Raw genomic sequence first — 13,970 nt, forward strand, 5'->3', positions numbered from 1 at the left:
TGAAGATACTACTCACCAAAAGATCCTACTTACAATAGGTCCACACCTACAGTAATGGATTAATTTCAAGAACATAGTTTTCTGAGGTCCATGAAGCCTCCATACCGTCACAGGAAGTTTCCTTTTATTCCTAATTTACTAAGAGTTTTGATCAGGTGCATACTGAATTTTTTTTTTCAGGATCTACCACGATGATCATGTTTTTCTTAATTCTGTAATTTATTAAGGTAGTGATCTACAGTATTAGGTTTCCAAGTATTGACCCATCATTATATTTTTTATATAAAACCTCACTGGTAATCATGTATTATCCTCTTAACAAACTATTGCATTCAATCTAAAAATATTTTTGTTAGGATTTTTACATCTATACTCATTAAATAGATTGGTCTATAGGTGTGAGGGGGTGGGGGGGCAGATAGTGGGGGTATAATAACTGTGTGCTTTCCTCCTCTGATTTTGGTATCAGAATTATGATGTTTTGCTAGCCTTCTATAATGAGATGTTAACTGTTTTTTCCCTCATAAGTCATAGGACCTATGTCTTCCTTGAAGTTTTAATAAAACATGCTCTAAACCTACCTTGACTTGTTGCCTTTTGGGGGGGTGTATTTTTGCCTACCTTTAACATTTATTCAGTGATTATTGGTCCATTCATGTTCTCTCCTTATTTTTGATCAATTTATTAAAAACATGCATCAATTTCAAATATATATATATTATTTTTCATTTTATTTTATCTGATGTTTTTACCATGCATTTTTCTGTATTGGTTGGATTTCATTATTCTGTATTTAAAAAGAAAAAGTTAAAAAGTTTTAGGTAAAATGGATTATCTGCAAATGCTCGGATAGTTACTAAATATGTTAGTTTATACAGTTGCTATTAAAATGACTTTGGACTAACTGAAGTCAAACAGATACACAAAACTCATGTATTTATTTGAAATGGTATATTCATATTATGCTGCAAATTCAGGAATCAATGTTAAATTTAGTACTTCATTTGGGAGAGGTCATGTCTCATTTGCCTTTGTAAACACAGCACCCAGACCAAGTAAAATGCTCTTAGGTAATGTAGCTTAATGGATGATCAAATGGAAAGTTCATTTTATGGTCATTTATAATCTATTTTTCTTTGAAAGAAAAAGATAAGGAAGGAAACACTTTTGCATTTATTGTAAAATTATAGGGATTAAGACTAATTATTTTCCTTGTATCAACCACAAAATATTTACATCATTAAAAAATTGACACTAATAAAAACTACTTTAGTGAAGTATAAATAACATAATAAATGCAGAAGCATAATAAATGCAGAAGCATTTTATTTGTGTACTTTTCAAGATGTAAGAGCAGCTAGAGCATTTGGGGAGAGTGATAATGAGATTCCAACTGAGAAAATAGCATTATTTTAATAGTTAGAAAAATCAAGAGAATCATGGTTTTTGACGATTTGACTTGGAAAATATTTGTCTGAAAAAATCTGAGAAGATACATCATTATTGTTAAATTTTCTCTGTTAAAATATATTTGGGATGACTTTATTGGTGGCAATTCTTTAGCAAGTCATTTTTTCAGTAATTAATCTTCCAAAGTAACAAGTAGATGGCATTGTATCACTATTCTTAAGGCAAAATAGAAAGGTTTTAGAAACAAACATTACCTAGAACTTTTTACCTTCAGTTAGCCAGATGAGTAATGGATTTTTTAATCAGAGTCTGAAATGGGATTCAAGGAGACAATATGACCTATGATTTCCTCAAAGTATTTATTGTGTCACAAAGTAATAACTAAAAATAAAATAAAAACCAAAAAAATAAAACCAATGTAAAAATAAAATATCCTGAATTGTTTTGCATTTAATAATATAGTAAAAATGTTGTCTATCCAAAAGTCTTAGAAAGAGATAACAGACAATCCATTATGATATATCTTCAATAATTACCATGCCATAATAGTGATGACAACACTGATAACCATAATAGCTCTTTAAATTTGTATGCCACTTCTAAAATTTTCAGCCGAGCAGCTCTGCATTATCTAATTTCAGAAGGGTACTTAATTGCATTACATGCATTGAAATCTTTAGAAAAATTATGTGAATCTGTGGGGCCTTGGAGAGAGAGGCCCTCAATCACTATGCAGTTCGTTTTCTTCAGTTCCCTTGTTCATAAGACCACTTAATCAGCTTAACAATCACATGTGCAGGCAGGATTGAGGCAGCCATGTGAAACACCTAGAAACACCAATGCTGCCACCTAGAAACACCTACTCCTTAACACTCGTGAACATTTGTGATGGCAGCACCTCTGCCACAGATGCCATGGAACTTTGATCTCCCCATGTCTAGCTGTCACCTCATACTGCTCAAGTCTGCCTCCCAAGTCTTTCCTGGATACTTCTGCTTGGTGGAAGGCTCCTCAGCTTGACCACTTCTGCAGTATAGGCAGGCATGTTGGAAGCGATGGGAATAGGTGCCAAACTGCAATAACTGCCACACCAAGAAATAAGCTTATGTATTTATTATAAACCTCTTTATGAAGAAAATGTTAAATGTGCTGTAATGACACAAAAGCAAATGTAAACAGAGCAAAGATACACTGTGTTATTATATAGGAACATGTAATATCAAGATGTAAATTCACTGTGATGGTTTGAAGCTGTATATACCCCAGAAGGGCATTTTCTTAAAGCTAATCCATTTCTGTGGGTGTAGACCTATTGTGGGTGGGACCTTCTGATTAGGTTATTTCAGTTGAGGCATGCCCCCAGGTGGGTCTTAATCCTCTTAATGGAGTCCTTTATAAGAGGATGAAAAACAGAGAGAAACAGAGAAGCCGTGAGATAAGGACATACACAGAAGCTCAGAAAGAAAGCCACAGACAGAGCAACCAGAAGCTGAAAGCAATGAATCGGGGCAAGAAGGACCAGCAGATGCTACCATGTGCCTTGCCATGTGACAGAGGATTCCAGGATCACTGGGATCACCTCTTGATGCCTTGATTTGGACATTTTCACAGCCTCAGAACTGTAAATCCCCAGTGTTAAAAGCCAGCTCATTTCTGGTATACAGCATTTCCGCAATTTTAGCAAATTAAAACATCTCCCTAAATTAATATATTCATTTCAGGTGAGCACAGTAAATATTAAACATGTTTTTTTAACTAGAGAAAATGATTCCCAGTTTCAAATAGAAAAAATAAGTAAAGAAGACTAGCCATAAAATTTATGGATTTAAAAATGAAGGGGAATTAGTCCCACTAAAACAAGTTAGGGTTATAATTAATTGCTTAATTAAAACAGTCTGACAATGCCAATACGTGAACAAAATGATAAATAAAGCAAGATGAAAGCCTAGAAATAGATGTGAGTATATGTGGAATATGAATATATGATAAAAGTAAGATAAATTAACAGGGAAAAGATAAATTGTTCATAAATAATGTGGAGACAAATGGATAGACTTCTGTAAAAAAATATCATTGGGTCAGTAGATTCATTTTGAACCAAAATAGAGAGGTATCAAATATTCAAAGTTAAAAAAACACAAATATACGTGTTAGAAGAATCTGTGTGAAGTAGAGATGGTCTTTTCAATTAGGGCATTAAAAACTCAGAATCCATAAAGGAAAAGATTGATAAATTTGAGTACCTAAAAATCAAATTTTCTCCATAGCAAAAACTATCATAAGCAAAGTCAAAAGTCGTACAACAAACTGGGAAAATTATTTGCAACTCATTTAGAAAACAAATGGCGAATTTCTCTAACATGTAAAAGATATTAATTATTAAGAAAAAGGCCAAAAATCCAGTACAAGGGAGGGGGAAGAATATAAACTGACAGTTTGCAGATAAGCACATGTGAATAGTGTTCATACACATTAAAGATGTTCATTATTCATGGTAACTAAATACAAATTAAAACCCCATTAACATAGTATTTTTTTTTTCATATCCTATTGGCAAAGTTAAAAAATGTGGTAGCACATGTTATGGACAAGGTTGTCTCATATATGGTTGAAAAGACATAAACAGGAATGAGATTATGGCAATATTTATCAAAATATAAATATTTATCAAAATAACTTGAGACACACACCCTCTCACTTCTAGGAATTTATTTCACAGATACACCCACTGTTAAAGATGGCCCCTGTGCACTGGCCCCTATATTGTCTACTCTTTCACAGCAGGCTAGGACCCTTAGCCCAAAGCATGCTGGTACCAAACTCCATTCTCACACATCCAGTTGCTCTAAATATAGCCCAAATAAGCACATTTTTAGCCATTTAGAGCCTGTCTGCTTTTCATACCTTGCAAAACTGCACCTGACATCTGCTAACCATAGACAAAACAAACTATATAGCTATAAAAGACTCCCAGTAGCTACTGCCTTTCATAGCTCTCTGACACAGAGAATCCTCAACTTGCTGCTTCATGACGTCACCTAGATACCTATGGCACCCCTCTGATTCCCCTTTCCCTGGGATGTCTCTTGCTCTACTCTCTTTCTGAATGTGGCCTCACACTGCTGTCTCTGAAAGCTCTCCTGTTGGGAGGGACTTCCCCTCTCATGCAACCTTGTCAAAGTGCTGACCAAATAAAGATTTTTGAGTGCTACTTTCATTTTGTGGCATCATCTTTTCCTTAATCAACCCTGAAATCCTTGAACTCACAGTACCCACCCACTCACAAAATGATAAAAGAACAATGTCATCTACTGAAGAATTTTAATCAGAATTTGCAAAAGTATAAAGTTGGAAACATAAACGTCCATTAATAGGACTCTATCTAAATTAGTGGTACATCTGTACAATGGAAAATCACGGACCTATAGGAAAAGATAACGGAACCTCTTGATGCCCTGATATTAAACAATTTCCAAATTAGATTATTAAGTGAAAGAATTAAGATACAGAACATTGTACATAGTATAACCTCATGAATGGAAAGAAAGGAAGAAGGACTGAAAGACAGAAAGGAAGGGAGGGAGGGCGGGAGGGATGAAGGAAAGAATGGAAGGAGGGAGGAACAGAAGGAAGGAGGGAAATTAAAAACAGGAAAAAATCTCTTGAATGAGAAATAAATAACTGATAACCCTGTTGGCCTCTGGAGAGGGAACAGTTTCGCTAGAAGAAAGGGTTAGGGAAGACAGTGTCACTCTACATCCTTTGTACGTTCCGAATTTTGAATTATATGACTGTATTATCAAAGAATTTTTAAAACTATAAATATATATTTATATATATTTGTGTGTGCTAAAAAAAGTGACAACTTGAAATTCAGAAGTAAAGGTTCATAAAACAAGGTAGTCATCTGATATTTTAACCTTTTAAAATGTCTTCTTTAAAACTGCAAAAAGGAAGTGTTAGATCTGTCAAAAATACAGAACTCTGCAAAATCAAAACAAAAGAATCTGTCTAAACAAGACAGTATTTTTCATGTCATTTTTAAGAATCATTTCAATTTGACAGGGTGATAATCCCACAGTAGGATGAACCAAGTTGCAAACCCTCAACTATACTAAGTATAGAATAGCAGTCCACTTCATTTCAAGGCACATCACCTCTGCACTTTTAAATGACTTCTCCTGATGTGCTTCCCTTTGTAGGACCTGAGTATCAAAACTTCTTGCTGAATTCTTTCATCTTTTACATTTTATTTCAAATGAATTCAATGTTTTCTCTCTCTTTCAATGTTAAGGAACTAATATACAGTTGGATATAGCTAAGGCTCATTCCTATTTCTGTAGTCTCGAAATAAAGTCTTTAAATAGTCAAGTAGAATCTGACCTACTTGTTAGGAATATGGAATTTGAATTTCTGTGACGAAATGTATATAAAATCATATATATTTATGAAACCATACAACCTTCAAGCAACAAAGACATATTTATCATTTCAGCTTCCCTAGTATCTGTACAACATAGAAACATTGTTCTGTGAATGCATTCATTCACTCACTCCTAAGATGGCTTTCTGCTAAGTTTGAAACAAGACAAGAGGTCCCTTCTCAGCACTCTTCTTTAAGATTATACTGTTAAGTCCTAGCTAATGCAATAAGACAAGAAAAGCAAATGAAAGGTATACAAATTGGGAAAGAAGACATAAAAGTGACTTTGTTCACAGATGATATATTGTTTATGTAGAAAGTCCCAATGAGTCAACAAAAAACTCATGGAACCAATTATAACTGATTATGGCAAGGCTGCAGAACACAAAGTTAATATACAAAATTCAATTGCTCTCCTATATACCAACATTGAACAATTGGAATTTGAAATTAAAAATACAACACCATTTAAATTAGCACCAAAAAATGAAATATTAGGTATAAATGTAACAAAATATATAAAAGAGCAACCTAAGAAAACTGAAAATCTCTGATGAAAGATATCAAAGAAGATCTAAGTAAATATATATTCCATGTTCATGGATAGGAAGATTTAACATTATTAAAATGTCAATTCTTCCCAACTTGATCCATAGATTCAGTTCAATCCCAATCAAAATACCAGCAACTTATTTTGTGGATACTGACAAGTTGATTCTAATGTTTACATGGAAAGGCAAAAGACTTAGAACAGCTGAAGCAATACTGAAAAAGAACAAAGCTGAAGGATTAACATTACTCAACTTCAAGATATACTATAAAGCAAGCTACAGTGTTCAAGACAGCGTGGTAAGGTGAAAAAATAGATAAACAGATCAATGAAACAGAATAGAGAGCTCAGAGTAGACCCACACAAATATCATCAACAGATCTTTGACAAGGGGGCAAAGGCAATTCAATGGAGAAAGAATAATCTTTTTAACAAATGGTGCTGGAGCAATTGGATAGCCAAAAGGAAAACAATTAATCTAGATATAGACATTTCATCTTTCACAAAAATTAACTCAAAATGGATCACAGACTTAAATGTAAAATGTAAAAAAAAAAAATACAACTTCTAGAAGATAACACAGAAGAAAATCTAGGTGACTGTGGTTTTGGTGAGGACTTTTTAGATACAGCACCAAATACACAATCCATGAAATAAAAAAAATAATTTGGGCTTCATTGTAATTAAAAACTCTGCTCTGCAAAAGACACTGTTGAAAGAATGAAAAGAGAAGCCACAAAATCAGAGAAAGTATTTGCAAAACACATATCTGGTAAAGAATGTGTATCCAAAACATACAAAGAACTCTTAAAAGTCAACAATAAGAAAATAAACAACCCATCTACAAAACGGACACAATTTCTGAACAGAAACCTCACCAAAGAAGATATACAGATGGCAAATAAGCATATAAAAACACGTTCAACATTAGATGTCATTAGAGAATTACAAACTAAAAACAACAATGAGATACACACCTGTTAGATTGGCTAAAATTCAAAACACTGACAACACCAAATGCTGATAAGGATGTAGATAAACAGGAACCTCTCATTCATTGCTGGTGGGAATGCAAAATATTACAACCAGTTTGGAAGACGGTCTAGCAATTCCTTACACAATAACTATAGGATCCATTAATCATGTTCATAAGTATTTACCCAAAATAGTTGAAAATTTATGCCCACACTAAAACCTGCACACTAAAATTGATAGCAGTTTTATTCACAATTGCCAAGAAATTGGAAGCAACCAAGGTGTCCTTCAATAGGTGAATGTATACACAAACTGTGATCTATCCATACAACGGAGCATTATTCATCTATACCAATAAATGAGCTGTCAAGCCACGAAAAGACACAGAGCAACCTTAAATGCAAATTGCCAAGTTAAAGAAGTCTATCTGAAAAAGCTACATGCTATGATTCCAACTATATGACATTCTTGAATAAGCAAGTCTATAGGAACAGTAAAAAGATCCCAAGAGTTCAGGGAAAAGGGAAGGATGAACAGGTGGAAAATAAAGCATGTTTTGGTTAGTGAAACTATTCTGCATGATACTGTAATGGTGGAAACGTGACATGAAAGAGCACGCCCCCCGCCCTTCCCCCTTACACCCCCGCAGAACCCACCACGCATACACGCCCCATGCACCCCCACACCTGCCCAATGCCCAGGCCCTATCTGTGGGAGGCAGGGTTGCGTGGATTGGGATAGCAGGTGGAACCCGGCCTGGGTTGCCCACCTCCACCACAATGGCCTCTGGGGTGGAAGTCCTACGCTTCCGCTACACTGCAGAACAGAAACCAGCTCTGCGCTGAGGAGCTGTTCTGCGAGCTACAGGTCTAGCTGATGCAAATCGTGCTGGATCTGCTCCTCTCCTGCTACACCCTGGAATTCGCCCTCAGGAATTCGCCCTCAGGAACATCCTCAACTATCTGACAGCTGTCTCCCACACTTGATGGTCTCCTACCTGCAGAAGGAGCAGGTGGTGGAAAAATGCCTGAACATCCTCAGCCAGTTCATCATCGAGCCCAAGATCGGCCTCTAAGAGGCTGGGGTCAGCGAGGCCAGCCTTGTGAGCAGTGTCACACAACTAAGTCCCTCCTCCCCCATGTTAGGACCCCAAAGCTGGCCCTCAAGCCTCTGTCCGACTCCTTCTGCCACCTCCGCTCCTGTGTCCGTGAAGCTGGAGTTCCTGCTGGATGAGGAGCTGGAGCTGAAGGACGAGAATGAGGACGTGCCTGATATCTGCATTGTCTAGGTGGAGTCCGCCCTGGAGTTTGCGCACCGGCTCAGAACCCGGAGGCCTGGGAGGGGGTCTGAGCATCGGGTGCTCCGTAGGCGGCCACAGCGGGGAGCTGGCCCAAAGCAGCCGGGGACCCATCGCAGGGTGTGGTGAAGGCCTGCTACAGCCTGTCCAGAAGGGGAGGGCCTGCTGTCGATCTCACAGAGCCGGACTAGCGCGGAGGCCACCTCGGACCTGGCAGAGGAGGCAGCAGTAGCCACAACTGCCTGGGGAACCAGAAGCAGCTGGGCGCCCCTGCATGGGGCTTTCTTGGGTGGGAAGCCCCTGAAGAACATCAAGAGCACCAGGCGCCCGGAAGTGTTCCGGGGCGTGCCCGGAAGTGTTCCGGGACATGGAGAAGCTGGTCTTCCAGATGTGGGCGGTACACTTCATTTTCATGTGCCGACGCTGCAGCAAGCAGTTCAATCACAGCGGCAACCTCAACTGTTACATAACGTGTACCGCAGCGTCAGGTTGCACTCATTCGGCATTTGCAGCAAGTGCTTCATGTAGAAATCCGTGCTGCACGACCACCTCAACCGGCATCAGGAGCTCCAGCTGCTCCTACTGCGAAGTGCGCTTCGCCCACAAGCCGGCCATCGAGCACACCTCGGGGAGCAGTACTGCAAGACCACTGCCAAGAACATGCTGAAGGCCAGTGGGGCTGAGATCAGCTTCCTCATAAGCTGGTGAGCGGCACGCAGGGCGGGAGCTCCAGGCCCCTAGGCTGGGTGGGAAGGAGCCTCTGATGTCCAGGAGCATAGGGGAGGGGTGAGGGTCTGGGGCAGGATGATAACAGTGGGGAACCTAGCAGACACACATCCTGAGGGAGGGGCCGAAGTTTCGGGGGAATACGGGTTTCCAGGGAAAGGTTTTCTTCTGCATGGATATGTGGAGGGGCGGGGAAGGGTCCTATAGGATAAGGAGAAAAAAGGCTACCCAGGAGGAGGTTATGACATTTCTTGAGGTAGGTATTGGGTGGGTGGGAATCGGGAGAAAATTTGGCAAGAGGCAGCCTACATGCTACTGTTTAGAATAGGTCTTTGGGAGAGGAAGTGGTAGGAGGAGATTATTGAATCCCAGAAAAGGAACGGGTAGAAGGCTCTCCAAAATTCTAGGGAGAACAAAGCAAGGAGCCAGATAACAGAATGTGGAGGTGAGCATCCTGGGTAGATATTAGGAAGTGGGGGTACAATGACAAGAACAATATGAATAGTGGTGGGGGTGAGGGAGGGCACTTAGAAGAATGGACACAGGGGTTTTTGTGGGGAGGGAGAGGAGTGGAGACTTATACAGTATTTTTTAAGAAAACAAAATGCAATTTTTAGGATTTTTTCTGGAGTTTGGGTTTTTTTTCCTGCGTTTATTCTACACATTTTTTTAAAACTGTTTTTTCTTTATACTCTGGAAAAAAAAAAACCCACAAAACCCATTGTACATAACTGTACAATGCAGACGTAATCTGTGGACTTCAGTTAATAATAACGTATTGTATTGGTAGAACAATTATAGCAAATGTACCACACTAGTGCAAGATGCTAAAAATAAGAGACTGTGTATGGGGGTGGGGGTGGGAGGTTGAGGGAGGAGTTATTTGGGGACTCTGTATTTTTGCAGTTTTCCCTGTAAACCTAAAACTACTGTAAAAAAATAAAGCTTTGTTACACTGGTAGACAGTGAGGGGAATATACTTTTAGGAAGTGGAGTAAGGTTACCAAGTTAAAAAAATTCATGATTCATTTGCAAGTAGGAAATAATTAGGTCTGGCTAGTAGCAAAGGTGTGATCAGAACTAGGGAGTAATGGGAGACAAATCAGGCAGATCTAGGAAGTACAAAGAACCAGGGTTTCTCAGATATCACGTGAGATACATTAGACTTTTTCCTGAACACGAGTAGAAGAAGGTATACAAAGTGGTATGGATAACAATCTTTATCAGATATTTACTTCGTGTGAGGGTAATCCTCCTTTGTAGCTAAATGCATTTGACTCTTCTGAATATACTTGTCTTGAAAGTATACTAAACCAATGACTGGAATTGGTAATCAGTAGGACTGAGAGAATAGTTTATTTGAATTGACAAAGTCTAAAGACGTTGACCAATATAATTTGTGCAAAGATATTAGGCCTGGTTCTGTCAAGGTGTATTTCCTGGCATCCTGAGTTCCCCAGAAATAAATGCTGAAGGAAAAGAAGATGAAAAACATGGAAATTCCATCAAGATACCTTACATGGCTGCTGATTTATTTTACAGATTTCCAGTAGAATTAGCCTGATGGGAATGCTCTGAAAGTTCTGTGTTTTTTGTATATAGGTGTTGGGACACTGCCCATGAATTATGCCCAATAAAAGCTGAAATAAGGAGTAACATCAATGAAGAAGACACAGTAGATGCGCATGAACAAAGCTTTCGGAGAAGCTCTTTGAAAAAGGAATGATGTGATTTTCCTAGAGATACACCTGCCTCTCCTAAAGCCTGTGACATAAAATGAAAATTCAGTTAAATCATCGTCATCATCAATGGGCAATAATTCTAAGAAAATTAAGGAAACTAGCATTTCTCTGTTACCTGAAACTAGTTATATATCAGGTATGTGTTATGTGCATTTCCTTTTCACAGTAATCTTGTGAGGTGAGTAGTATGTTTCTGCTTTATAGATGAAGAAATTGTGGCTCAGAGAAGTTAAGTAACTTGCCGCAGTGAACAGAGGCAGGCTGCATTCCCCAGTTCTGTTGGGAGCCCCATAAGGTCCCACAGCACCTGGAGTGTTTCCTTTAACTTAACCTGTCTCCCTAGGATCCAAACTCTGCTTTCTTATTTCCAGTTGCAATTAGAAACATATTTCATATTGATTAACTTAGGGCTTTTTTAATTTAAAGAAACAGAAAGCATAACTAAATGTAACTTAAATGATCCCAACATTTAATTACCTCACATTGGAAGACTTCTTGAGATAGACACTGTGGTGAAATAAGGGTTTTGCACTTGCTCAGCTGATGTTGTCAAAGACCCAGCTCTTTAATTATCTGATATACCAACCTCGGCATGTTGACAACTTAGTTTTAAACTTGTCCCTGTATGGCCATATCCATCATCCCAGGCAGCTCATCCTCACTAAACTAAGTCGGCAAGAAGAGACAGTTCTCTTTGATGTTTTTTTGTTTGTTTGTTTGTTTTTAACAGAGATGAAAGTCTTTCTCAGGAACATCCAGTGGCCACGCGAGGTGATATGACTGTCTTTAGACCAATCAGTTACTGGAAAAAGGGAAGGGTGTCACCAAGATTGGCTTAGACTAATCGTGACTCACCCGCCAGGGTTAGGCAGTTTGCCAACCAAATACAATTATATTTTGTTTAAAAGCAAAAAGTAGGGAAATGCCTGAGTAAGTAATTAGCAGTGTCTGCCATAAATATCAAAATACAGGAAATTTCATCCTTATGACAACTTTTGATTCATGGTGTTTGGTACATACTTTACTTTTTGCAAATGAATAAGGGGCAAGTAGAGACAAGGGGAGTTCAATAACTGAAAACAATTGATAAATATATTGATCTTGGTGGTACATTTAAGAGTACATATAAAATCAGGAATGATGAAAATTAGATGAGCCTGATTCACAGTTGGATTCTCCTATCATAAAAACAACTCCCATTTAACTAACTATTTAATCATCTGAGAAGACATGTAAAAGAAAACAACTTTTTGATACTAAAATAGCGTGTCAAAATTTTGTGGTTCTATCCTGTCCACTACAGATTCAAATTAATTTCGTGATGAGAGTTTGGTGATTTTGGTGCCTCTCTTTCTTTTAATGGGGAAGTAGAAGAGCAACTGTATATATTAAAGATTTTATTTGTTCTGGGTAATACTGTTTCCAGGAAAGCAGAAGCATGGGTTCTTTGTACACTCTACCCTCCTAGATTGGACATGAAGAGATGTGTATAAATAAAAAGATAGCATTTGATGTCTCTCATTTTAGACTGTCATTTCACATATAGGGTGACACTATTGAATACATAAAATGGGTATAATAATGGCACTGTCTTTCAGAGTTGCCCTCAGGACTAAATAAGAAAACATGAAGAACATACTTATTGAAGTCGTACATATTCAATAAATGCTAGTGAATAAGATTATATATATCACTAATGGAACTTTAGCTAATATAATACCAAGTAATTATAGTATTTTTTAACAATAGTCTTGGGCAAGTTACCATAATATTTCTAAGTTTTCTTCCCCATCAATAAAATGAGACTAATGAGTCCTACTTTATGAGATTGTTATGAGGGTTATATAAGAAAAAAAACAAAACTTGAAATCCTTGATATCTGCCTGGAACATTCCAACATCCATCCATTCATCCATCCTCTCACTCTTCAAGCAAACATTTATTAAATATACACAATGCATTTTGTGCTATTGTGTTAAATGTTGGTGAATCAGTCATAGATAAGTCAGTCCCTAATTTCAGGGACCTCCATATTATTTTAAACTGTCCACAAAATATGGATATTGACTCTAAACAAGTGAGTTTATTATGGTAGATAAATTAAGATTCTGGTGTGCAACTTGGGAATGACAGTAAAGAGATGGTGTGTGAGAGGGAAGTTCTGTGTACTAAAGTGGAGGAATTCAAAGACAGAGACACCATCTAACAGAGTGCTGGCCAGTGCGATGAGGACTTTCAGTGATATTGCACAAGCAGATGACAAGTTTCCCAGCAAAGGTGGAACCAAACTAACAGACAACTTCTGGAGCTATGCTGTTAAGAACAATGCCTGGTACAATAAACAATTGTTTAATGAAGTAATAAATTTATCCATGGAGAAGAAATGCACTCTGGCGATGCAGTGGCCAAAACAGAGGAAGGACACAAGGTGTTAAATAAATAGGAAGCCATGATATATATATTTTTTTAATGACATAGACACACTTTCAGGTGTAAACACCCTCCCAAAGATAAGTGTCTTATTTTTCTTTGACAAAAGTTGGCCATTCTTCGAGGAACTTTCTGAACCTCTTACTTGAGGTAGGAAAAGGGGGGTGACTAACCAAGGAAACCATCGCTGGTTATAAATTCCAAGCTAAGCTCCATCAGGTGGAGAGGCTACCTGGAAATGAGGTAGCCAAATCTACAAGCACAGGGCCACTGAAGGGAGACAAAGCCAAAAGCTGCGTGGATGTAGAAATGGGGGGTAAGGCAAGAAGTTAAGATTACAGTCATGAGAGAGGGACTAACACAATTTCTGTGAACAGGGTTGGCATGCCTGAAGCTTATTATAATTGAGTGCTGACC

General features: G+C 38.0%; 1 pseudogene; it reads left to right on the top strand.

Annotated features, from left to right (window-relative positions):
- The first annotated feature begins 8,137 nt into the window (after window positions 1-8,137).
- On the top strand, window positions 8,138-9,363 carry LOC119535466 (annotated as a pseudogene).
- The last annotated feature ends 4,607 nt before the right edge of the window (window positions 9,364-13,970 follow it).

This window comes from Choloepus didactylus, chromosome 5, assembly GCF_015220235.1.
Source record: "Choloepus didactylus isolate mChoDid1 chromosome 5, mChoDid1.pri, whole genome shotgun sequence".
In the NCBI taxonomy this organism is placed as follows: domain Eukaryota; kingdom Metazoa; phylum Chordata; class Mammalia; order Pilosa; family Megalonychidae; genus Choloepus; species Choloepus didactylus.